This window comes from Schistocerca piceifrons, chromosome 4, assembly GCF_021461385.2.
Source record: "Schistocerca piceifrons isolate TAMUIC-IGC-003096 chromosome 4, iqSchPice1.1, whole genome shotgun sequence".
Lineage (NCBI taxonomy): Eukaryota > Metazoa > Arthropoda > Insecta > Orthoptera > Acrididae > Schistocerca > Schistocerca piceifrons.
In genome coordinates, this window is record NC_060141.1 from 201,530,636 (window position 1) to 201,554,553 (window position 23,918).

A 23,918-nucleotide genomic window follows, 5' to 3' on the forward strand; every position below is an offset into this window, starting at 1 on the left:
GGTTTAATACAACAAAAATCTACAATACAATTTATCCGTTTGAACGGTAACCAAATACTAGGCTACTTTTCTGTTGTTGTTGCGGTTTTTAGTATAATGGCTGGTTTGATGCAGCTCTCAACACTAGCAGATCTCATGTTAAATCTCTCCACCTCTGCATAACTACTGCAATCTACGTATATTTTCACTTGCTTAGCACACTGCTTGACAAATGTTAAGGAACAACTGTCAATTGCTACGGAACAACCGGCAATGATAGTAAGAGGATATGAAGAGGTCGAAAAGAGTGCTAACACGCCTGCTCGCGAAAACTGTATGCATTCGACAGTTCATGCAATACGGTGTTCGACAAAGATTGTTGTGGATCCGATTACTGTGACATTCTGTGTGGTACGACAACATCTCTGCAAGACATCATTCGAGTACTTACGAACTCGGACGAGCAGCTGGGCAGCTCGAAGCCGGTGAAAGTGTTAGTACTGCGGCCAAAGTATGGGGTGTTTCCGAAAGTGTCATATCACGAATAAAAAAAGCTGTTGAAAGTGGAAATGCTTTGTGAAAGCATGCCGGAGGTCGTAGACGGACTACCAGATCGCAACAGGATCGATAAGTAGCCCTAGCAACGAAAACGAACAGACATCTCCCTCCTAGACAGGCCGCTGCAGACCTTATAGCCGCTGCATCTGTACGTATCTCTACCAGAAACATTTCGTGGCTATTAAATGAGGCTGGTTTGCACACTCGGAAGCCTGTTAAATTCTTCCCACTTCTACGGTAGCGTCGTCGGGAAAGAGTTCGTTAGTGCAAGGAGCGTGCCGGCTGGGGTTAGCGACAGTGGTCCAGAGTATCGTTCTCCGACGAATCCCGCTTCACTGCGACAATTAATTCTGATCACAGAATGTTCACGAACGCCGTCGGTAACAACGCTGTATACCTTTGCGCAAGGTACCATTACAGCACAGAGGTATTGCAGAGAGATTATTCTGGACCAAGTCCGTCTGTTTAAGGGTGCATTAAGTTCCTACTTCGAGTTTATGGACAACAACGCCTACCCGCACTAGGCAGCTGGGATGTCGGGCACACTGGAAAGTGAAGATACTGAACGTATGGAATACCCTGCGTACTTCCTGGACGTAAACCCTGTAGCGCATGCCCGGGACGCTCTTGGCAAACGTGTTTCTCAATGAACACCCCGTTCCCCAATAGTGCAAGAACAGAAAACCACCTTGAGAGAGGAGTGGGACAATATCCCCCAAGAACTCCGCAACAGTTTGTTCACCATTCCGAATAGCAGGTGCAAAATGTGCATTGGTCACCGGGGAGAGCATAGTCCTTACTGAGAGTCCGATATCGACCTTTGTGTTTGGAATTAGACCTTTGTCAAACAAGAACGTTGTTTATGTCTCTTGTCCTGTTTTCCTATGTGGTATAATCTTTACCACTTTCATTTTAAGGATAACACTGCATCTCTGTCACATATGTGCTGCGTTTCATGTCATCCATTATTTTCTGTGATTATTCCTGTCAAGAATGTCTCTGTTCCTTAGCCATTGTCAGGCAGTGTATAATCAAGCGTAGGTCTCATCTGATAACTTTTAGCCCAGACACTTTCCTACAATGCCAATTGTGAGTTGTGGCATGCGTTTCTTTTCTTTTCGCTTGCACTGAGTATTTCTTATTTCTTCATTAGCTATCGGATCTGCCTCTCTCGTCTTCAACATTTTTCTGAAGCGTCACATTTCAAAAGCATCTCTTCTCTTCTTGGCTACAATGTTTATCGTGCATGTCTAGCTTCCATACATTTCTGTAAAGACTGTCTAACATACGTATATATTTTAGACGTTAAAATATTTTTCCTTTTTTTTCCACAACGGCTTTTCTTGCTACTGACAGTCCCCATTCATTCCTCCTCCACTTCGGCTGCTGTCACCTACTTGGTTGCCCCAACAGCAAACCTTGTCTCCCACTGCTAGTGTCTCATTTCTTACTGCAATGCCTTCAGCAACGCCAGGATCTGTGATCTGATTCGACTACACTCCATTGCACTTTTTTTAGAATTGCTGATGTTCGCCTTGAACCACTTTTCGAGATACTATCCATTCTACTAATCTTCCAGGAACTTTCCAGTCAGTGACTGAATTGCAGTGAAATCGGAAAACCTTCACACTTTTATTTTTTTCTAGAATTTAATTTCGTTTCCAAATTTCTCCTTGTTTTCCTTTGATAGGTCTGCGCAGACTGAATAACATGGGGGATAAGCTACAATCCTGTCTCATTTCGTTCTCAGCTACCGCTTCTCTCTCATGTCCTTCGAGTCGTACAGAGTATTACTGCAGTGTGGTTTTTATACGAGCTGTAAATAATTTTTCACTGTTTATTTTATTCCCTGGTAACTTTTCTGAAGGTATTTGTCAGGAGTTAGCTTTGTACGGAACTGAGATGTGGACGATATGCAGTGCAGACAAGTTGAGAATAGAAGCTCTTGATAAGTGGTGCTACTAAAGAACGCTGAAGAATAGATGGGTACAACGAATGATTAGTTAGAGGGCTCTCAGTCTAACTGGGTAAATAATAAACTTATGGCAGAACCTCACTGAAACAAGAGATTAGTCGATTGTAGGCATCCTGAGTCATTAAGAAATAGTCGATTTGGTAACAGAGGGACGTGTGGGTATAAAAATTGTATAGGGAGACGAAGATGAAGGGGCTCTGGAGAGCTGTGTCAGACCAGTTTTCGGGCTGAAGACGATAAACAACAGAACAACAACTACTTCAAGATTGAAAGTGTGTATTCTAGACAACATCGTCGAAAGCTTCTTGACCCACCTGGGTAGCTGCACGCGTTAGTACACCGCTTCCGGGATTCAGGGAGACGCGCTGGTCACGGATCGAATCCGCTCGCCGAACTGACGACGAGGTCTGATGTGCCGGCTAGCGTGGATGTTGTTTTTAGGCGGTTTCCCGTATCGCACTAGGTGAATACCGGGCTAGTACCGACGTCCCTCTTCAGGTACACGATTCGGGAATATTTCGAAAAACGTTCACACACTTTCACACGACGTAACACTAGAAGTAGATAGATGAGTTACAGGAACTGTATCGCGGTAGGTTGTGGGTAATGAGGTGGGAGACTGGCTGTTGGAAGGGCATCTGCTCCCTCTTTACCACTAACACTGGCCAAGTTCGGGTTAATGTGTCGACTCCGTGAAGACATGGCGTGAGGCCAGGAGAAATAAGAAGAGTAGTCGAAAGCTTCTTCGAAAGTCCGTTTTACACGAGCGACTTTCTTGTCAAAATCGACTACTCGAAGTGCGTTCGCCTTTGGTGCCTGCGTGTAAAACAGCTGCTAACAGCTAGGGCGCCAATAATCTGTAGATTTCCAGTTATGCTGCACATTGCGCATGCGGAGAAACTGAAGAATATGGCGGTGTCTCGTAACATCGAAAGTTGACCTATTCTGGCAGAGCTCACCCCTATTATAGAAAAGGATTTTACGCTTTCCTGTCTTCTTAATCTTCACTGTGTTGTTTTCTTTGTTTCCGTGACACAATGATAAGTCACACAATGACCTGATATTTTTCCCGCTAGTGTTCTCCTACAAGAGAGAAGATAAATCAGGAACAAAAAATTCATTTACATTTTTCAGAAAAATAACCTTCACTATGCATAAAGAAGAACGTAAATACATAAAAGTGCTCTAATAAAGATAATTTTAACAGTTAAAAAGCCATAATTATTTTACGAGAAAAAATATCTTCTATGTTATTCGGCACTTCGCAAGATAACAACATACAAAGGATAACGCAAAAAGGCGTTATTTCCTCTGTTCTAAATTGTGTTTGATGTGCTTGCAAGTATATTTATCTCGAGCAAGAAAATGTTCTGAAATGTTTGGACGATACTTTTCCCATTCTTTCAGTTCCTACGGGTGTAAAGAGTTTACCATGCGACCTTTGACAAGAATTTCCATTACGAATTCTGCTTTGGCAGTTATCCCTCTGAGCCCCAGAGCTTTCTGCCTTAAATCAAAATTTTATTAATTTTTTTAAATATCAGTGGCTTTCACATAAAACCTCCGACGCTCCTGCAAGACAGAGACTTCTAGAGGCACACTGTTGTGCTTCTACGAAAGTAGTGCTTTGTAGCAGTCACTTAACAGCGTTCGAAGCAAGAGTCGGCGCGGAGATTGTGCTACGTGATTGTAGGATATTACGACACGCGTTTTTTTAATTTTATTTTGTAATTGCCTTATTGAGGAGATTACTGAAAGCGAAAGTAAGTATATCTACGTTATTGTGACGTAAATTTAGGTTTGAACTACTGCATTTATGAGAATTACCGAAATGAAATCACAGGGGTAGTATGTAGTTGTGAAACAAAATGTATTAAATTTTAGGACCATTTTTGCTTGATACTTTGGACTGTAATTTGTTTTACGTGTTAAGAGTTCATGGAAGTTTTAGATTTGTGCTTTTGTCTAGGAAAAATGAGAATTTCCTTTCAAAGACATCACATGACGGGTGGTTGAAAAATATTTGTCCTGGTGGTTCCAAAGTGAAACTACCTGCTTAGAACAACTGATTATTTACCTTTGCCAACTTCATCCTATATTCGTTGCTTACAATGGTAATAAAGATTAACTATGTGAAAAATTTGAATTTTTTTCGTACTGTTGGGACTCAAAGGCTTAATAAACTCTGTTATCATTGTTTGTTGCTACATTTTGTTACTATATTTCAATTTTTCATATCAAGGGTAGTCCCTAATAACCTTCATTCCACAGTTCAGATGTCATACTGTACAGTAGACAGCTTTCACAACACAACCAATTTCGACCCTGACGTATAAACGAAAATGGCCTCTGGAAACAAACCAGACTCAGTCAGGTTTAAAACGTCTGGTGACGGGGGCTGCCGTAGTCCCGCTTCCCGAGTAGTCAGCTGAGACAAAAAAAGTCGATCGTGAAAATGAGGCTTAAGTCTGCTATTACTATAAATGTACAATGACGTCCGACCGTGGCGCATAGACTGTAATACACACAGTCATACGAATATACCCGGGAAAAGAATAATAACTATTTCCTTACATTAGTTGATTTCTGCACTTTGAAATAAAACGCTCTTTATGGTTCATGCGTCGCCGTTATACAGTTGTGTTCCATCCAGCGCAGTGAATAGTTGTCTCTCCGGTCTGAAAGCCTTGAGTGATATTTACGTAAAACAATGCGAAACTACAAAGGAAGAGACAGAAATCTGCGTCAAGTTGTTTCGACAAGGAAAATGTTTTCAAGAAATCGGAGAAATCGTCGGTAGATCTACCAGTAGAGTGAAGAGACAGGTTTAATGAGCTAAAAGTGAGAAAACAGATCACGAAGCGGTCGTCATGCAGTTCTGTAAAAGATGGGGAAACCACAGCTACTTCGAGAAGTCATCAAAAATCCGAAACTGAGCGCTCCACACCTTGCTACTGCTTTTCATATGCTTACAGCACAGACTGTAGGAAATATGCTTGATGAGGCTGGGTATGGAGGCCGAATAGCCCGTTGAAAATCGCACATCAGTAAAATCAAGAAAGGGAACATAAATCAGATGGGTTTGATTTCTGGTAGAAGATTGTATTTACTGACGAGAGTCGATTTGAGGTGTTGAAGTATAAAGGACGCTTAACAGTGTAGAGAGAAATACAACTTGAAGAGAGAAATACAACAGCCTCAGTTAAACATGGAGGAGGTTCAGTACTTGTGTGGGGGTGCATGAGTGCTAACGGTGTGGGGATTTGTGTTTTATTGATGGCATTATGGACCACAAGATCTACATAAATATCCTAAAAACACATCTTTTCAGTAGTGTTAATCATTTGGGTCTTAATGGTGATTATATTTTCACACAAAATAACGATCCAAAACATATGGCTCTAAATACAAAACTGTGGCTGTTGTATAACACGTCCCACTGGATGCAGACACCACCACAATCTCCAGACATTAATCCTATCCAGAGTTTGTGACATTTACTCGACAAAAACATCAGGAATCGTCAAATATCCAGTAGAAATGACTTACAGACAGCTCTACAAAAAAAAAAAAAGAAAAAAAATTGGAAATTTGTGGTAAGGTCTTATGGGACCAAACTGCTGAGGTCATCGGTCCCTAAGCTTACACACTACTTAACCTAAATTATCCTAAGGACAAACACACACCCGTCCCCGAGGAAGGACTCGAACCTCCGCCGGGACCAGCCGCACAGTCCATGACTGCAGCACCTTAGGCCGCTCGGCTAATCCCACGCGGCAATCTAGATTAAACTAAGTTACGCTAAGGACGACAAACACACACCGATGCCCGAGGGAGGATTCGAACCTCCGACGGGGAAAGCCGCGCGGACCGTGACAAGACGCCCTAGACCGCTCGGCAACCCCGCACGGCTCTACTAGAGCAATAGCGTAAAATTACAGTGCAAACAACAGAATCTCTGGTTAAATCAATGCCAAGACGAATGCAAGCGATTATAAAGAGGAAAGGAGGCCCTACTAGGTAATAACAACATTATATGTTCAAAGTGTGATTTTCAGTACTGCAGACGAATACTTATTTTGCGTCTTACTTTGCCTATCTGTACTTCTGGATGCTTAACCATGTTTTTTTTACATAGGAATATATGTTTCTTTATTGTATTCTCATTTTCACTGATCAATAAAGACGTCCTTGTCCCTGCTTTATTTGAATAAAAAAAATGGTTCAAATGGCTCTGAGCACTATGGGACTTAACGTCTGTGGTCATCAGTCCCCTAGAACTTAGAACTACTTAAACTTAACTAACCTAAGGACATCACAGACATCCATGCCCGAGGCAGGATTCGAACCTGCAACCGGAGCGGTCGCGCGGTTCCAAACTGTATAGCGTAGAACAGCTTTCCGTTTCCGTTCATCGTTGATCAATTAACTCAGTTTTTTTATTACAGAGAGCGAGCAGCTCTCTGACCGAACACGCTGAGCTACCGTGCCGGCATCCGCTCGGCCACCTCGGTTGGCTTATTTGAATCCGCCAGTTTTTCATCCTTTATAAACCTTTAAACATACAATCATGATTAAACGAATACTTTGTGGAGTAACTGTAGCAGTCTGTGCTTTCACTTTACTGAACAGTGTAGAAGTGATAGCCGAGGAAGTGCAAAGAGGAGGAGAGAGACTGTAAGGTTCCGCGGAAGCTGTGACTCATTGGCGCACAAACATGCTATCGCGGAGGTGCCCGCTCGGCTGGGCTGCTGGTCAAGGTGGCCGGCACGCCGTATGTAGAGCGCGCCCCTTACTGCTATATAGGGCCGCCTTGTGGCGCGGCCGGCAGTATGTCAGGCGACGCGTGGGCGCAGCGCCGTGAAATACGCGAGGCGGGCCTCAATCGCTCGCCGGTCCAGCCGCTACGCCCCTGCCGTTCCCACTGTCCGCAGCCGCGGCGCCGCGCCATTAAAAATAACTCCCCTCCTTGTTTATGCCCGAGCACGCTATGGCCGCGAGGCCGCCGGCCGCACTTTGTGCGTGCGTTTGAGTTATCGCGGAGACGGTATTTATTTTAGGGAGTGGTATGGAGAGGAGGTTCCGCAAGAGTGACAGTCTGTCTCGTTATTCCCCTTACGCAAGGAACGAGATGGGACTGATACTGGCAGCATCTCGGCGTTCTAGTGGCAAAGAAAACTGGGAATACAGGTTTTGCCGGGTTGTCTTGTGGTGTCTTAACTCCTCCCAGCTAATGAATCATTCCTAAATGCTTACGCCGAGAAAGTATAAAAATAGGTCGTTAAAATTACGACCGTTCAGACGTTTCCTATAGCGTCAACAACTATTTGTAGTGCCGGTATGTAAGAAATTATTTTCATTGTGGAATAGTCTGTTCAGCACATAATATGGACTGAAAGTAAAATTAAGGAAGGTGAAAGTATTGAGGAGGAGTAAAAATGACATTAGCAACAGACATCAGAATTGTGGATCACGTGGTAGACGAGGTGAAGTAATAGTCCTACCTTCAAAGCAACATAATGTATGAAGGATGAAACAAAGAGGACGTAAGAGGCAAACTAGCAGAACAAAAACAGCATTCCTGGCCGAAAGAAGACTTCTAGTATCAAACATATGTGTTATTTTGAGGAAACAATTACTGACATTGTATGTGCTGTGCACTCGTACAGAGAGAAAGCACCACATGGTCGCAGGCAGTTTCTACGCCAAGTGCCACTCACGACGAGAACACGGCAAGTGCCATAATACCATTGCTCGGGTGCTTCGCTCAGACGAAGAGGAGCCAAAATAAACGAACACGTGCTCGGCATATCCATAGATAATCGACCGTTTCTGAGAAAACTACTATCAAAGTTTTAGGTGTAACTTAGATGGCTTTTAGCGCGCGATAAACTCAGTATAAGCTCAATCATACCACAGTTCTACTAGTGACGCCGCCACGGTAGCTCACCGTATTCGCTCAGAGGGCTGGCTCCCCTCTGTAATAATAATAAATAAATAAATAAATAAACTGAGAGAAATATTCAACGATGAACATGATGACGTCTGCCCAGACCAAATGAGAACAGTAACAAACAAACTGGACCAACGATGAAATAAAAAAATACAAAAATAAAAAGTAGTGGCATTGTAGTTAATTCCCAGCAGAGGGATCGAAACGTCGATTATTTTAGAGGAAATATGACGCTGCCTAATAATCTAGAAGATTTTAACTTCAAGAAATAAAACTTTAAAAAAGGTGGACTGATAAGATAAGAAATGAGGAGGCTCTCTATAGAACCGAGGAGGAGACCAATATGTGCGTAACAGGGACAAGATGATAGGACATGTATAAAGACACCGATAAATAACTTGAATACTACTAGGAGTCGCAGAGGACAACACATGTAAGCTAACACAGAGATTCGAATATATATATTCAACAAACGAACTGGTTGTGTACAAATGACGGGAAGGGTTGTCCGGTTTATAGACATGTCGTGTATGACGCCCGAATGCTGCGGCTAGAGGCGGCGCATGGCGCGAGTGTAGACAAAGTACCTGAGTATTCTGGTACAAGGTCGTACTGAACGCGGCGGCACGTCACGTGTTAAGTTACTTTGAACGTGGGATGATAAATGGTGCAGTCGCATGGGCCATAGCGTTATCGGAGATTACCCGAGAATTCGGATTGTCGACGTCAACACTGTCGAGGGTGGGGCCTCAGTATCACAGAGACAACGTTTCCACAGCTTAAGCGGCCGCACATGAGGACTACAAGTGTTTGACGATGGGACAGAATGCGACCTCCCTAGACCTAGCGCTGGGACAATTGACTAGTTTTAATAACTGATTGACAATCGAATGAAACTAGTCTCTGCTGCCACTCAACTAATTTAATGTTTTTCACCTAGTCTCCGGGTTTAAGTGGTTTCACTTAATGTGAGACAACCGACTGACAAACCTCCGACGGTTACGTCAGTAATGTGCAAGTTCCAGTCCGCATCTCGTGGTCGTGTGGTAGCGTTCTCGCTTCGATTCCCGGCGGGGTCAGGGATTTTCTCTGCCTCGTGATGACTGGGTGTTGTGTGACGATGAACAGCATATTTCTATAAATGAAGTGTTTTCAAAATTTGTGCTGGTTCAAATGGCTCTGAGCACTATGGGACTTAACTTCTGATGTCATCAGTCCCCTAGAACTCAGAACTACTCAAACCTAACTAACCTAAGAACATCACACAAATCCATGCCCGAGGCAGGATTCGAACCTGCAGGATTCGAACCTGCGACCGTAGCGGTCGCGCGGTTCCAGACTGTAGCGCCTCGAACCGCTCGGCCACACCAAAAGGCCAAAATTTGTGTGTTTGTTTCCTTAATTACGAGTTTTACGTAGTTATGACATAAATAACAGTAATTGGCTCGTTTTAAAAGTTTAAAAGCTAGAACTACAATGTAAATTTATGTTTAAATAAATGAACAATTTCTTTTTCAATTTAAATATACAGAAGCTGTTTGTCTTTGTTCCCGCCGGTTTGTACCCAACATTTACACTCTCTTTCGGTAAATGACGAGAAGACGTGAACAGAAAGTAGATAGGGCGCAACTCTTTTCAGTTTGTTTTAATCACTTGCTTTTTAAGCATATACAACCACTTTTTGGATGTAGTTCTCCCCGCAAAATTGTTGTCACCATTTGTTAATATTCTCTAGGTGGTTAACCAGCCCAGGATTCGCCTAGACAAGTGTTGGTTCAAAAATGTTCAAATGTGTGTGAATTCTTAAGGGACCAAACTGCTGAGACCATCGGTCCCTAAGACTACGCACTACTTAACCTAACTTACACTAACTTACGCTAAGGTCAACACACACTCTCACGCCCGAGGGAGGACTCGGACCTCCGACGGGGGCAGCCGCCCGGACCGTTGCATGATGCCTTAGACCGCAAGGCTACCCCGCGCGGCACGAGTGTTGGGAAACCGCTTAAAAAACACAATCTGACTGACTGGTAGAACCGATAGGAGTATACAGACTGCATTTATAATCCACTCAGTACGCAAAAATGTAACGGACTGTAATTTTTAAGAACACTTATAGTGGGGAGCTGCGGTTTTTCTTAGTACTTTAAAGAGAACATAAACGGTCTCGACCGCAAGAAACATTTATTTTTATGGTTATCGGTTTAGGTCAATTTAGGACCATCTTGACACCTCATACCATACTGGTAGGCAGTGGCGGTGAACAGCACAGGCGTTACGAACTCTGCGAACGTCAGCTGCCGACGTTTCTTGCGGTCGAGACCGTTTATGTTCATTTTAAAAACAACGGTTTGTATCGATTGGTTTCAGACCGTTACTACCACAGGCTGATCTCGCTCGAAAAGAGTGGATGAAAAATAATGCAATCCATACGTAAAGCTACAACCGACTGAGTCGATTGTTGCCATAGAGTGGTTCCAATCCAAAGGGTGAATGAAGAATTCAACCGATACGTAAAGCCACAACCGATTAAGTCCATTGTTTTCCAATAATCGAATGAAACGATTGTCTTCATTCGATTGTTCCCATCACTACATAGACCCATAAGGGCGTATCGACGATCTACTGACAGTCAGATCGTTACCATTTCACTTATGGGGCGTCACGAACCCATTCTAATTCACCACGTAGCCTTCAGCAGACGACAACAAACCCGTGCCCTATTGCCTTCCCAAAACGTCTGGGCCGCCCGCGGTGGCCGTACGGTTCTGGCGCTGCAGTCCGGAACCGCGGGACTGCTACGGTCGCAGGTTCGAATCCTGCCTCGGGCATGGGTGTGTGTGATGTCCTTAGGTTAGTTAGGTTTAAGTAGTTCTAAGTTCTAGGGGACTTATGATCTAAGATGTTGAGTCCCATAGTGCTCAGAGCCATTTGAACCATTTTGAACCAAAACGTCTGGCCACTCTAAGTGAGGGCTGTTAGGCGGTAGTGATAAGATTGGCCAGGTGATGAAAGCGTGCGAGCTGCATCAAAGCAATCAGAGACTGATGCCTAAAAACAAATAAATACGTCGTTGCGTCATGACAGAAAAGCAGCTGTTAAATACACACTAAGAGAGAGGGGGAATAAAAAGGCGCACCACGAAGAAATTATCTGAATGGGACGGAAACCGGTATATGAGATGTACAAATGCAGACAAACAAATTTTTAAAAACGAGGAAAAATGGATGACTTATTCAAGCAGGAGATCTGTACAAAGTGAGAAAGTGAGTAAGACGTTGGTCCATCTTTGGCCCCTATGCAAGCAGTTACTAGGCTTGGAAGTGGTTGTAGTAAGTGTTGAATGTCTTCCTGAAGTAGATGGTGCCAAATTCCAATTGGCGCGTTACATAGTCAAAACCCTGAGCTGGATGGGGTTGGGGGCTGTCTATAGTGTTTCAAACATTTTCAATTTGGGCGAGACTTGGTGACCTTACTGGTAAAGGTAGGTTTTGGCAAGCACGAAGACAAGCATTAAAAACTCTCTTTTAGACTTTCTCGGCGAATCTCGATGATGAAGTCTTCTCGGGTTGTCAGCCGAGTCAAGACGTCACGCTGCGGCAACCTTTCAACAAGTTTCCTGCATGTCATCTTCAGGCGAAGATGTCACGTTACCGCAGAACGACGCCTTGACTCGGCTGATAACCCGAGACTTCATCACCAAGTAGAAACTCACGTCGTGTGCGGGTGGTCATGCTAAAATGGAAGCCCAGGATTGCTTGCCATCAAGGGCAATAACAAGGGTTCAAGAAAATGGCTCTGAGCACTATGGGACTTAACTGCTGTGGTCATCAGTCCCCTAGAACTTAGAACTACTTGAACCTAACTAACCTAAGGACATCATACACATCCATGCCCGAAGCAGGATTCGAACCTGCCATTGTAGCGGTCGCGCGGTTCCAGACTGTAGCGCCTAGAACCGCTCGGTCACTCATGCCGGCAATAACACGGGGCTTAGAATATCGTCTAGCTACAGTTGTGCTGTAATGGTAACGCTGATCACAACTAAAGAGGTCCTGCAGTGAAAAGAAACAGCGCCCCGGGTTGTCACTTCTGGTTGTCAGGCCGTATCGGGAGACAGGTTGGTGTCCCACAGACATGTGTATGCAGACACGTCTTCGCTGTCATCCGAGCTCAGTTCTAAGCAGGACTCATCACTGAAAACAATTGTATTACACTAGAGTAAGGTTCCAAGACGAAACTGATCTGTAAAGAGCGACGACTAGTAGGGAAAATATGCTGCAAAAGCGTTTGTCTAACGAGCAATGGTGATGAATGTTGTCTCCACCAAATATGCCCTTTTAGTTGTTTCTGTTTTCTACTTTACAGCAGCATATATATTACCTTCACTGCCCGTTAACTAGCTCCACGAGAAATTAAAGATCTGGTGCGTGCCACCGTATCTGTTAACCTCTCTCCACAACTTCAAAAAAATGCTATTATAGTGTATTTAATGTAACTTTATGTTTACTATGTGCAAACGTGTAGATTCTAATCCATGCTAGTGGTTCCGGCAGAGTAGCGTTTTTGGTTTTCTGTAGAGGAAGCCGGTGCATTCTTGGAACTCTGCCATGCGTCCCACCTTTATTATTCACGGGGCGAAGAGAACATTCGTCCTCTCTGATAGCGGTCTGGTCTGGGAGTCCTGGGAACACATAGTCCATCGTATTCCTGCAGTGCTGCGGACGGGGGCAGCCACAAAGAGCTCTCTTGCTCTCAAGAAATTAGCGTATACGCACCACAGCTAGCTAAAAACTGAATGACAGGTCATACGTTACTCTATCCAAACTGTTAAATATTCTGTCCGTTGGTTTTGAGGGATTACTGGTCTTCTGACAAGACCACTGCGGCTCACCGTACTTTTCTCTCTTGTGTCAATCTCAAAGCAACAACCCAGCGAGGCGGCGCAATGGTTAGCACACTGAACTCGCATTCGGGAGGACGACGTTTCAAACCCCCGTCCGAGCATTCTGACTTAGGTTTTCCGTGATTTCTCTAAATCGCTTCAGGCAAATGTCGGGATGGTTCCTTTGAAAGTGCACGCCAACTTCCATCCCTAATCCCATGGGACCGATGACCTCGCTGTTTGGCTCCATTCTCCAAAACAACCAACCACAATGACACTCGTATCTACGGTCCGGTCCTCAGTTATTATTTTGATAGATGTATTCCAATCACTGTTTTCTACTACAGTTTTCGCTCTATATGGCTCCCTCTTGTGCTATGTAAGCTATTTCCAGACGCCTTAACTCACGTCCTATCGTCCTATAATTAGTAATTTTCACATATTCCTTTTCTAGCAGATTCTGCAGAGAAGCTCCAACCTACTCGTACTATCTTATCAATGGACTTTATTTTCAGTAGGCGTATACTTCGTTAAGACCACATCTCAGACACTTCCATTCTCTTATTTCCTATTTTCACACAGCCTATGAGTCACTTCCGTACAATGCTTTTCTCCAGAAGATTTTCTTCCTCAAATTGAGACCCGTATTTTAAAGTGTCCAACAATTACGGATATCCCAATAACCATGGTTCGTGTTTTACTACTATTATGTTTTACCACTTTTTAAATAATATATTCTGTCAGAGACAGCGAAGGACCGGGAAGAGCAGCTGAACGGAATGAACAGTGTCTTGAAAGGAGAATATAAGATGAACATCAACAAAAGCGAAACGAGGGTAATGGAATGTAGTCGAATTAAATCGGGTGATTCTGAGGGAATTAGATTAGGAAATGAGACGCTTAAAGTAGTAAATGTGTTTTGCTGTTTGGGGAGCAAAATAACTGATGAAGATTGAAGCAGAGAGGATATAAAATGTAGACTGGCAATGGCAAGGAAAGTGTTTCTGAAGAAGAGAAATTTGTTAACATCGAGTATAGATTTAAGTGTCAGCAAGTCGTTTCTGAAAGTATTTGTCTGGAGTGTAGTCATGTATGGAAGTGAAACGTGGACGATAAATAGTTTAGACAAGAAGAGAATAGAAGCTATCGAAATGTGGTGCTACAGAAGAATGCTGAAGATTAGATGGGTAGATCACATAACTAATGAGGAGGTACTGAATAGGATTGGTGAGAAGAGAAGTTTGTGGCACAACTTGACTAGAAGAGGGGATCGGTTGGTAGGACATGTTTTGAGGCATCAAGGGATCACCAATTTAGTATTGATGGGCAGCGTGGAGGGTAAAAATCGTAGAGGGAGAGCAAGAGATGAATACACTAAACACATTCAGAAGGATGTAGGTTGCAGTAGGTACTGGGAGATAAAGCTTGCAGAGGATAGAGTAGCATGAAGAGCTGCATCAAACCAGTCTCTGGACTGAAGACCACAACAACAACAACCAATAATACATTTCTTGAAGAGTTTTAAGTTGACATTAACTGAAAGGCAATACTATGATATTTCCATAGATCTAAAGATAAAACTATCAGCCAAAATCGATAGCAAATTGTAATGTTATTTTTTATTGTAGTCAAGATAACTTAAAAAATTAACAAAGATCACCTTATCTCCTTCACCCGACAATGTCAGGTCCTGTAAATGGGAAGACTCCTGCTAGCGAAAAATGCCCTCTTTGATTCTTCTAATCTGTTTCTTGCTTCGTCCGTCGTGCTTGCTTCGTAGAATCTGCATTTCATCTACTATGTTGACCTTGAATTTGATATTAAGTTTAGCATTTCTGCTGCTCGTCGTTGCTTTCGTATTTCCTTGATTTACTTTCAACCTCTTGTGAGCTCATTAGACTTTTCAGCTCAGTATGTCCTATAATTTTTCCTCACTTTCACTGATAATGACAATGTCATGGAGTAGCTTATGAATGATATCAAACTACCCTAAATTCTAATCTCATTCCTGAAACTCCCTATGCCTTCCATGAACGGTTCTTCGTTATTCTTTGAACAGTAGAAGAGTAAGACCACATGTTTGCCTTATTCTCTATTTCCAAGTGCAAAGTCGGTGAGGAACCGAATGCAGGGAAAACGCTAATTAGGGAAAAGGACAGAATACTAGGATTGTGTCAAGACATCGGTAAATAGCTCCCGCGGTACCACAGCGACCCATAGAGGGTAAAAGTAGCAGGCGAAGGACGGTAACCGGAATATATACAACAAATAATTGAGAACATTGCGTGGAGGTGCTACTCTGAGATGAAGGGATTGCAACAGGGAATCGTGGCGACCCACATTGTACGAAGAAAAAAATGAATACCATAAAAATGAATACCATAATTGTAATCCCAGTGGTCATAATGTTTAGGCTTATTAGTGTATATTGTGCTTGCGTATGATGAGACCGAAGTGTTCCTATGTAGAAATCAATACTATTTTCACAAGCACCGATCGCGTCACATCCAGCTTACTCTTTTCATCCATGAGATCCAAAAGGCAGAAGATGGTGGACTTCAGGTTGATGTCTTCTATACAGCGCAAAACCGCCGTCAAGTAAACCAAACACGTACATTTGGAATATCCTAACAAGTATTAGAGTGAATTAAAGACTTCCTTGCAGACAGAACTCACCATGTCGTCCTCAATGGAGATTCATCATCATAAGTGAAGTCAATGTAAATCGAAACTCAAAGTGGTGTGACAGGGCCACTGCTGCTCACGATAAATCTGAATGACCTGGCAGATTAAGCCTACGACCCACGTTAGAGGGACACAGTATATGAAATATAATATGGCACTGATAGGTCTTTGTTCAACCGGTATCTTGAGTCAGTATTTATAAGAAGTCAGCTGACATTAGGCTGGCAGACAACTTTGCAAATAGAGACAAGAGTTTTCGTCTTAGCAGGACGTGAAACCCTATGTTGCCCCTAAGCAAAGCACAACGTTCTTTGATGCGGCCGGCCCGAGCGTCTGAGGGTAGTCTTTGATTCCGATATATCGTTGGCGCCGGTGTCTACTACGTGGTGTGGCGGGAGGAGGGGGGGGGGGGGGTACATGACAGATCCAGTCTTTGGGGCACCACGGGTGATGGGTGGCATAATTATCTGTGTTTTGGTACGGCGGCTAATGCAGCACGATGGTTTCTATTGTTCGCGTCAGTTTTTAGTGGGACTCACGAGCATCAGCAGCGCACGTGTGTGAGCAAATTACAGATCGCAGCGGTCGATCGCTGATCATTATGAATTCATCCAGTCTCATGAATCGCATGCGGTATGTAACGGTTATGTGGTGGTATAGCTGCGATTCGTTTCTGTAGTTATAAAGTGTGGTTGTGTACTTTTGACTCGTTTCAGTTTGACCACGTTAAGTAAGAACTTTACGTTAGAATTGATAGTTATTCAGGGACCTCGAAAGCCACAGAGAAGTGATTCATGTTTTTATTTAGAAATAATACAAATACAAAACACTGACAACCTCTTACTTTGCAGTGATTAGCATTTTGAATTTTGTGTTGCAGAATGAGAATGTATGGATAGTTCATAGCGACAGTCACGATACACTGATCTCTGTCTGATGATATTTGAGTTATTTACAAATAACTACACACATTCACAGTAACGTACAGTACCGTTAAGTGGAAATATTAATTTAAATGTTTTGGACAAATTAATTACACTGCTGTACTCAAGTGCCTCGTCATTTCATATAATCTAAACTTCCCATGTATAATTTATAAGCAGAGTTATAGTAATCAGCAGTGCTACTGTTCATAACGTTTCTGTAGACATATCGGGATTGCAAATCCGTTTGTTTAAGTACTTGAAGTTAGTTGCATCAGTTGGCTGTTTCGTCTGTGCCTGCTGGAATATTTTATAAATTATGAATGAAAAAATACACGGCACCGTTGTAATATTTTTCAACATTTATTATTACTGACTGGTTTTCGGCTATTTCGCCGTCGTCAAGTACAAAGATAAATGCGTGTAGCCGAGAAATTTTTATGAGGCCTTTTTTTTTTTTTTTTTAAATGTTGCAACTAAAGAGAATTACAGTTGATTTCCAAAGACGACAGTTGTTAATGTTTAGTTTAGGGCAAAAACGAGAGGGATTATTTCAGTAAAATGCGATGTAAACCTATTTAGGTTAGATAAAGTATGTGAAACATTACATAATTATCTATATCACAAATTGCAACAATTGTTCCGAGAAAAAAAATAACTTGTACAGTAGATAGTAAAATTTAGCGATGTTCCAAAGGGGTGACTGAACAAGATAATCTTGTCCGTAAAGCGTCCAATAATACAAACAGGTACAAAATTGCTACATAAGCGAATATAATTACAGAAAAGTAAAATTTTAACAGGCCAGTGAAACTATAGTTAGTGTAATAAAGGAAAAAAATAGAGCCAATGAGTATGAGGTGTGATTTAGGAAGTGAACTGAATGGGAATTTTAGCAGTAGCTGCAGTTACAAACGGCGAGTAACAGAACTGTGTTTGATCAGTCAATAGTAGTGCGCAAATCGACATCTATTGTAATAAAACGTTCTCGGTGTTCAAGCCGCGTCAGTTCGAATTCGAATTGACGCGGTTTGAAAACCGAGAACGTTTTATTCGTGTATGTCGTTGCGAAAGACTCAGAGGACACGTGGACATTTATTAATTAATTTCCATTATTTTAAGGTTTTTCCTTCCTTTATCGATGTCATGTAAGACTTTAAGACTTCATGTTACACCCTGTAACCGTGAATTTCTTTAAACAGGTGGTCCGTAAAAGTAAAATCTCTGAAAAGAAAACTACTCCGAGGGTCATTCAGTAATTAAAGAGACAAATAGTTCTGGAGAAAAAAGCGTTTATTATTATTATTATTATGTGCGATTGGACCCATACGGATCACGCAAAGCTTTTCCGATTCAATTTTTAAATTCTCCAATCTTCTCTCATTCTTTCCCCATGAATTCTCTTTCTTTCCTCTGTCCATTTTGTCCCCTGTCTCTTGCAAACTTCATTCTCGGGTTGTACTTTCCAACTATTGATTTTTTGCCTGTATACATTTCTGTTTATAACTTCTGAAGAATTTATTTGTGCATTTGCTAGATCTGTTTTGGTTTCTTTTATCCAGGGTATGGTTTTCAATTTTTCAATGTATATTAAAATTTTGTGGGAGAGTCTGGGTGTTGGGAGTCTGTGGACATGACCGTAAAATTTTAGTCTTCTTTTCCGGATGTCTGCGGTGAGGTTAGATAATTTTTCTGTAGTTTTCCGAGACTGTAACCTGTATCCATCTTCAGTTCTTTTTGGGCCAAGAATCTTTCTGATAATTTTGCGTTCCTCTTTCAGGTTGCCTTCCAGGTCGCCTTTTCTATGGAGTGTGAGTGTTTCGCTGGCATATAGAGCTTCGGGCTTGATTACTGTATTGTAGTGTCGTATTTTTGAGTGAATGGAGAGACACTTTTTATTGTAGATGTTGTGGGTTTTCCAGTATGCTCTTTTCAGTTTTTGCAGTCGAACTTTTTGTGCAGTTTTCTCTCCCCCTGTGGGTTCTAGGACCTCGCCTAAGTATTTAAAGAATGGAACTCTCTCAATTTGTCCATATTTTGTAGTCAGTTTTTGAGTTTCAAATTTTGAGCAGATGAATTTGGTTTTTTGGAAGGAAATTTGTAGCCCAACTTTTTCGGCGCATTCTTTGAGAATGTCTATCTGTTTAATTGCTGTGGTCTCGTTTTCTGCTAGAATGGCCACGTCATCTGCAAATGCCAAGCATGAAATTTTAATACCATCTTTCGATCTTCCTAGTTGTATAGGCTTCCAGTAATTTTGATTCTTCAGTTCTTTTTCCCATTCTCGGATGACTTTGTCTAAGACAAGGTTGAAGAGGAGTGGAGACAAGCCGTCACCTTGTCTGACGCCAGTTTTGATAAGGAAGGGCTCTGATATTTCACCCAGGAATTTTATCTTAGAAGTTGTGTTTGTGAGCGTTTCTTTGATAAGGTTTAGGGTTTTCGGATCGAGTCCTAGCTCCTCAAGGATAATAAAGAGAGATTGCCTATCGATTGAATCATAAGCCTTTGCGAAATCAACAAAGGAACAAATGATCGGACTCTTTCTGACTGCTTTGTATTTTAGTGTTGTCTTCAAATTGAAAATTTATTCTCCACAGGATCGGTGAGGGCGAAAGCCAGCTTGGTATTCACCAATACTGTGTTCGAGTTGTTCTTGTGTTCGTTGAAGAAGACAAGCTGAGAGGATTTTATAAGTGACTTGGAGAAGGGAGATTCCTCGATAGTTGTTTATATCTGCCATGTCTCCCTTTTTATGCAGTGGATGAATTAGGGCGCATTTCCAATCTTCTGGTAGTTTTTCTGTCTGCCAAATGTCTGTGATGATTTGAGTGAGTTCTTTGAGGGAATTTGGTCCAAGATTTTATTTTTACAGAACAATACTTTCCCTACATTTCAACATAATCCCCTTGAAGATTTATGCACTTGTTCCAACGAGCTACAAGCTATTGTATTCCGGCTGCAAAGAACTCTTTATCTTGACGTTTGAAAATTTTTGGCAAACTTTTCCACGTCCTCGTTGTCGTGGAACGTCTTCCCACGTAATGCCTCTTTCAGTGCATCAAACGAATGGAAATCACCAGGTGCTAAATCAGGGCTGTAAGGGGAATAAGGCAATACTTCTCAGCCAATTTTGTCGCTGGTTCCACGGGTTAGTTGAGTAGTATGAGGACGTGCGTTGTCTTGCTGGAGAATCACAACTCTCCTCTGAGATCCTCGACGTCTCTCTTTCTCATGGCTGGCTTCACCTTGTTTAAAAGCAAATCCGGGTAGTATTGGCTGTTCATGGTATGCCGCTCTTCGAGATACTCACAAAAAACTGAACCTTCAGCATCCCAAAACACCAACATGACTTTTCCTGCTCATCCAGGGGTTTTGAATTTTTTCTTGACAAGTGAGATGATGTGCTTCCACTCCATGCTTTGTCTTTTTGATTCTGGCTCATACTATTGAACCAAGTTTCATCACAAGCTAAAATTTTGTTGAGGAAGTTCTCACCTTCTCTTTCACAACGTTCCTTTAGCTCTGTGCACTCTCTCAACCTTGTTTCCTTGTGTAGCCGCCTTAACTCCTTTGGGACCCATCTTGCACATGTTTTGTGGTACTTCAGCTTGTTACAGATAATGTTATGAACTGTACCAGGTACTAACTTGAACCTTGTCAACCATCATTTTCACAGTCACACGGCGGTCGTCACGAACAATGTCATCAATTCGACTTTCAAGTGAGGGAGTTGAAACTGCAACTGGTCAGCCATAACGGTGTTCGTCACTCACTGAGTCGCGACCATTTTCCAACTGCTCTATCCACTTGTAAAATTTTGCACGATTCATAGAACCTTCACCATAAACTTTAGACATTCTACAGTATACATTCACTGGTTTCTCGCATCCAGCAAGTAAAAAACGAAAAACAGAACGTTGTTCAACTAATGTGGACGTTTCAAGCGGACTCGCCATCTTGAAAAGGATTTTTGAGTTCATAAACAAAACAATGTTGATGCATCAGCTGATCAGGGCTCATCCCAGTGATGCCAACTTAAAGTCATAAAAGTACCAAACTTTCCCTACTAATAGTTTTTTCCCCCAGAGCAATTTGTCTCTTTAATTATTGAATGACCCTTGTACTTATAAGATGTTCCTTCAAGAGGATGCCAAACGTATATAGAATTTGCTACAGTTACAAGTGATTTTGTACGTTACACTCTTTTCCTAAGATGAAATTTTGTTTTTACCATTGAGCAAAAAGTATCCAATACTCCTGCGCTCATAAAATGATCACTTAAAGGTCTGGATTTAAGCTTTCTGGCCACATTTAGAGAGACTTGCAGTTAAAGTCTAAGACTAAAGAACGAAAAAGGAATTGGGGACTAATAAATGAAAAACAAATTGAGTTAGCACACTGGAAAGACGTATACAACCAAATTGGCGCTAGTGACAAATGTAATATATTCTGTAAAGTAACTTACAGTTTTCATGGAAAGCCTTTCAAAACTATTTTAATAAATTACAGTTTCCTGTTATTTTTAATTTATTTTGTTTTCAAATATTCGCTGAGATATGGGGACCAGCTGCCACTGATACTACACACAGCAGTTCATTTTCCATAGAAGCACTACTCGACATAACGGAGTTCGTAATACTATACGAAATTGCCTGCGAAACGCTCTTGTCTGACGGAATTGAGGAGAGCGACTGATTGCAGCGTCATCGCTAGCAACACATCGCTGCGACCCATAGCTCGTGTGTGAGAACTATTATATCCCTTACATCTTCCCACTCTTAGATGAATTCTCAATTACGAGACCTCACTAGTTTGGTTTATGACGAATGCCTATTTCCTTCATCTGACTTCTCTTGTTAACTCTTTAATAGAGGCTACTTTTTTGTCGCTCATAATTATCTTTCTTTAACTACACCACCACATATTCGTTTACAATGTCCTCAGTATGAGTGAGTTTATTCTACACAGACGTTTTACTGCCTTCTTACAAGTTCGAATTCAGTGTACATACCACGCTTCACAGTCTTTCCTTGAAGGTACTATGACGTCTCTTGCAGTAATGTTTACCTGAAAAACAGAAAAAAATGAAATTAGGTTTTCAGATGTCATAACGAACACATTGTACTGTAAGTGGTCACAAGGAAGAACAACGACGACGGAGCAGTTCTCAGCAAATAATAGCAGAAAACATTGCCAAGCAACATACCTGAATGTACCATAATGGTAGGAGTTTATTCGTCAGAGACTGCTATAAAGAGGCAAAATGTGCAAGTGTAAGAACTGTCATCATAACTCGAGTTTAAGTAAGTATGAGGTAACCATCAGAACATTGCAAATCCAACTGAAAACTCTCATTCGAGAGAAACAGCTATCTCGTGTTCCGCCCGGGGAGTCTGGGATGCATGATTCGAATGCTGGTCTGGCTACCTCAACTGAGACTCAGTCTTGGACTCTGAACATTATTATAGCAGCCAACTTATTTTAAAACTCCTGTCTTTTGCTAGCAAGCTGATAAGCCGTCGACTGTGCAATCGCTTCACCGTACTAAAGAGAGAAATGAAAATAAGGCATTAAAGGGGACTGAATCTTGATTGTAATTAATATGCAGTGGTAGTAATCGATTACTTGATCAAGGGGATGGACATTCTAAAATATGCTGCGTGACAATTTCAGAGAAAGCTGGCCGGGTAACAATACATACTTGATCTGTAATGCAAGGTACTGAGGACACTTCACGTAATAGGTTGATGAAACACAGTGTAAGTTGTCTAGTTGTATCATCAAGTATGGGCGCTGACATGATCAGACAGAGGCTTGCCACAGGCGTAAAGCAAATAGGATTTCGTGGTTAGTTCTAACCCCCCCCCCCCTTCCCCCTTCGCCAGAGCTAACACTACTGATGTAGTGTTGGTTCAATTCGCAATCGTGGAAATTTGGCAGAAAAAGTATCTGCACACGTTTACACGTCAAGTTCTGCGGTAATACGTATCGAAAGTTTTCGAGCGCGTAGAGGCAAGCGGAAGACATCATGCACTTGGCGATAGTATTTTTTGCCTATTTGTGGTGATTATCCACTGCTAACGTTGGCCATTCACATTTTTCTGACAGGGTAGCTGGGCACCGCCAAGAAAAATAGCGGACAAGTGCTCGTTACATTCAAGACTCATTTATTTTTGATGAGATAAAAAAATTAGTTTGAGCTTCCTCATGTTTAGTTTTACGTCCAGGTTCTGCGTCCATCTGACCGCTAAAAACAGATCGTCATTCTTGTGGACCATAGCAGTACTGATATCTTCAGATCTGGCACTTAGACATATTATTATGTCACTATCAGAGGGGCCTGTTAGCACTGTTTTTGGAGAGCATTATTACACACACAGCCAGCAGTATGATTCGCGGGCTCAATGAGGCGTGGAGCAATCAGAGCGCCTGCTGGCGAAGGCCAACTGGACGAACATCCACAGATCAGCCAGATGTTCAGATGCCGACGGGCGTTTCTGGGCGATGCCCAGCTGCGCGTCTGATGTACGAGTCTAGACGCAGCGATGCGGTGCCATTAGAATTCCTTCAGTCTGCTCTCTTAGCTACTGCACCACGGATGCCAGTAACTGCCTGTATCATGTGCCCCCTTTCAGTGAATCGTGTACCGGACAGGGACTCAAACTAGGGGCCTTGCCTTTAACGGCCAATGCTGTTACTAAGCTCTCCAGCCACGATTCACGACCCACGTCATAGCTTCATTCTACGGAGCGGGGTAGCGCAGTGGTTAGCACACCGGACTCGCATTCTGCAGGAAGACGGTTCAAACCCGGCCATCCTGATTCAGGTTTTACATGATTTCCCTAAATCGCTTAAGGCAAATCCCGGGATGGTTCCTTCGAAAGGGCACGGCTGATTTCCTTTCCCAACCTTCCCTAATCCGAGCTGGTCCTCCGTCTCTAATGACCTCGTTGTCGA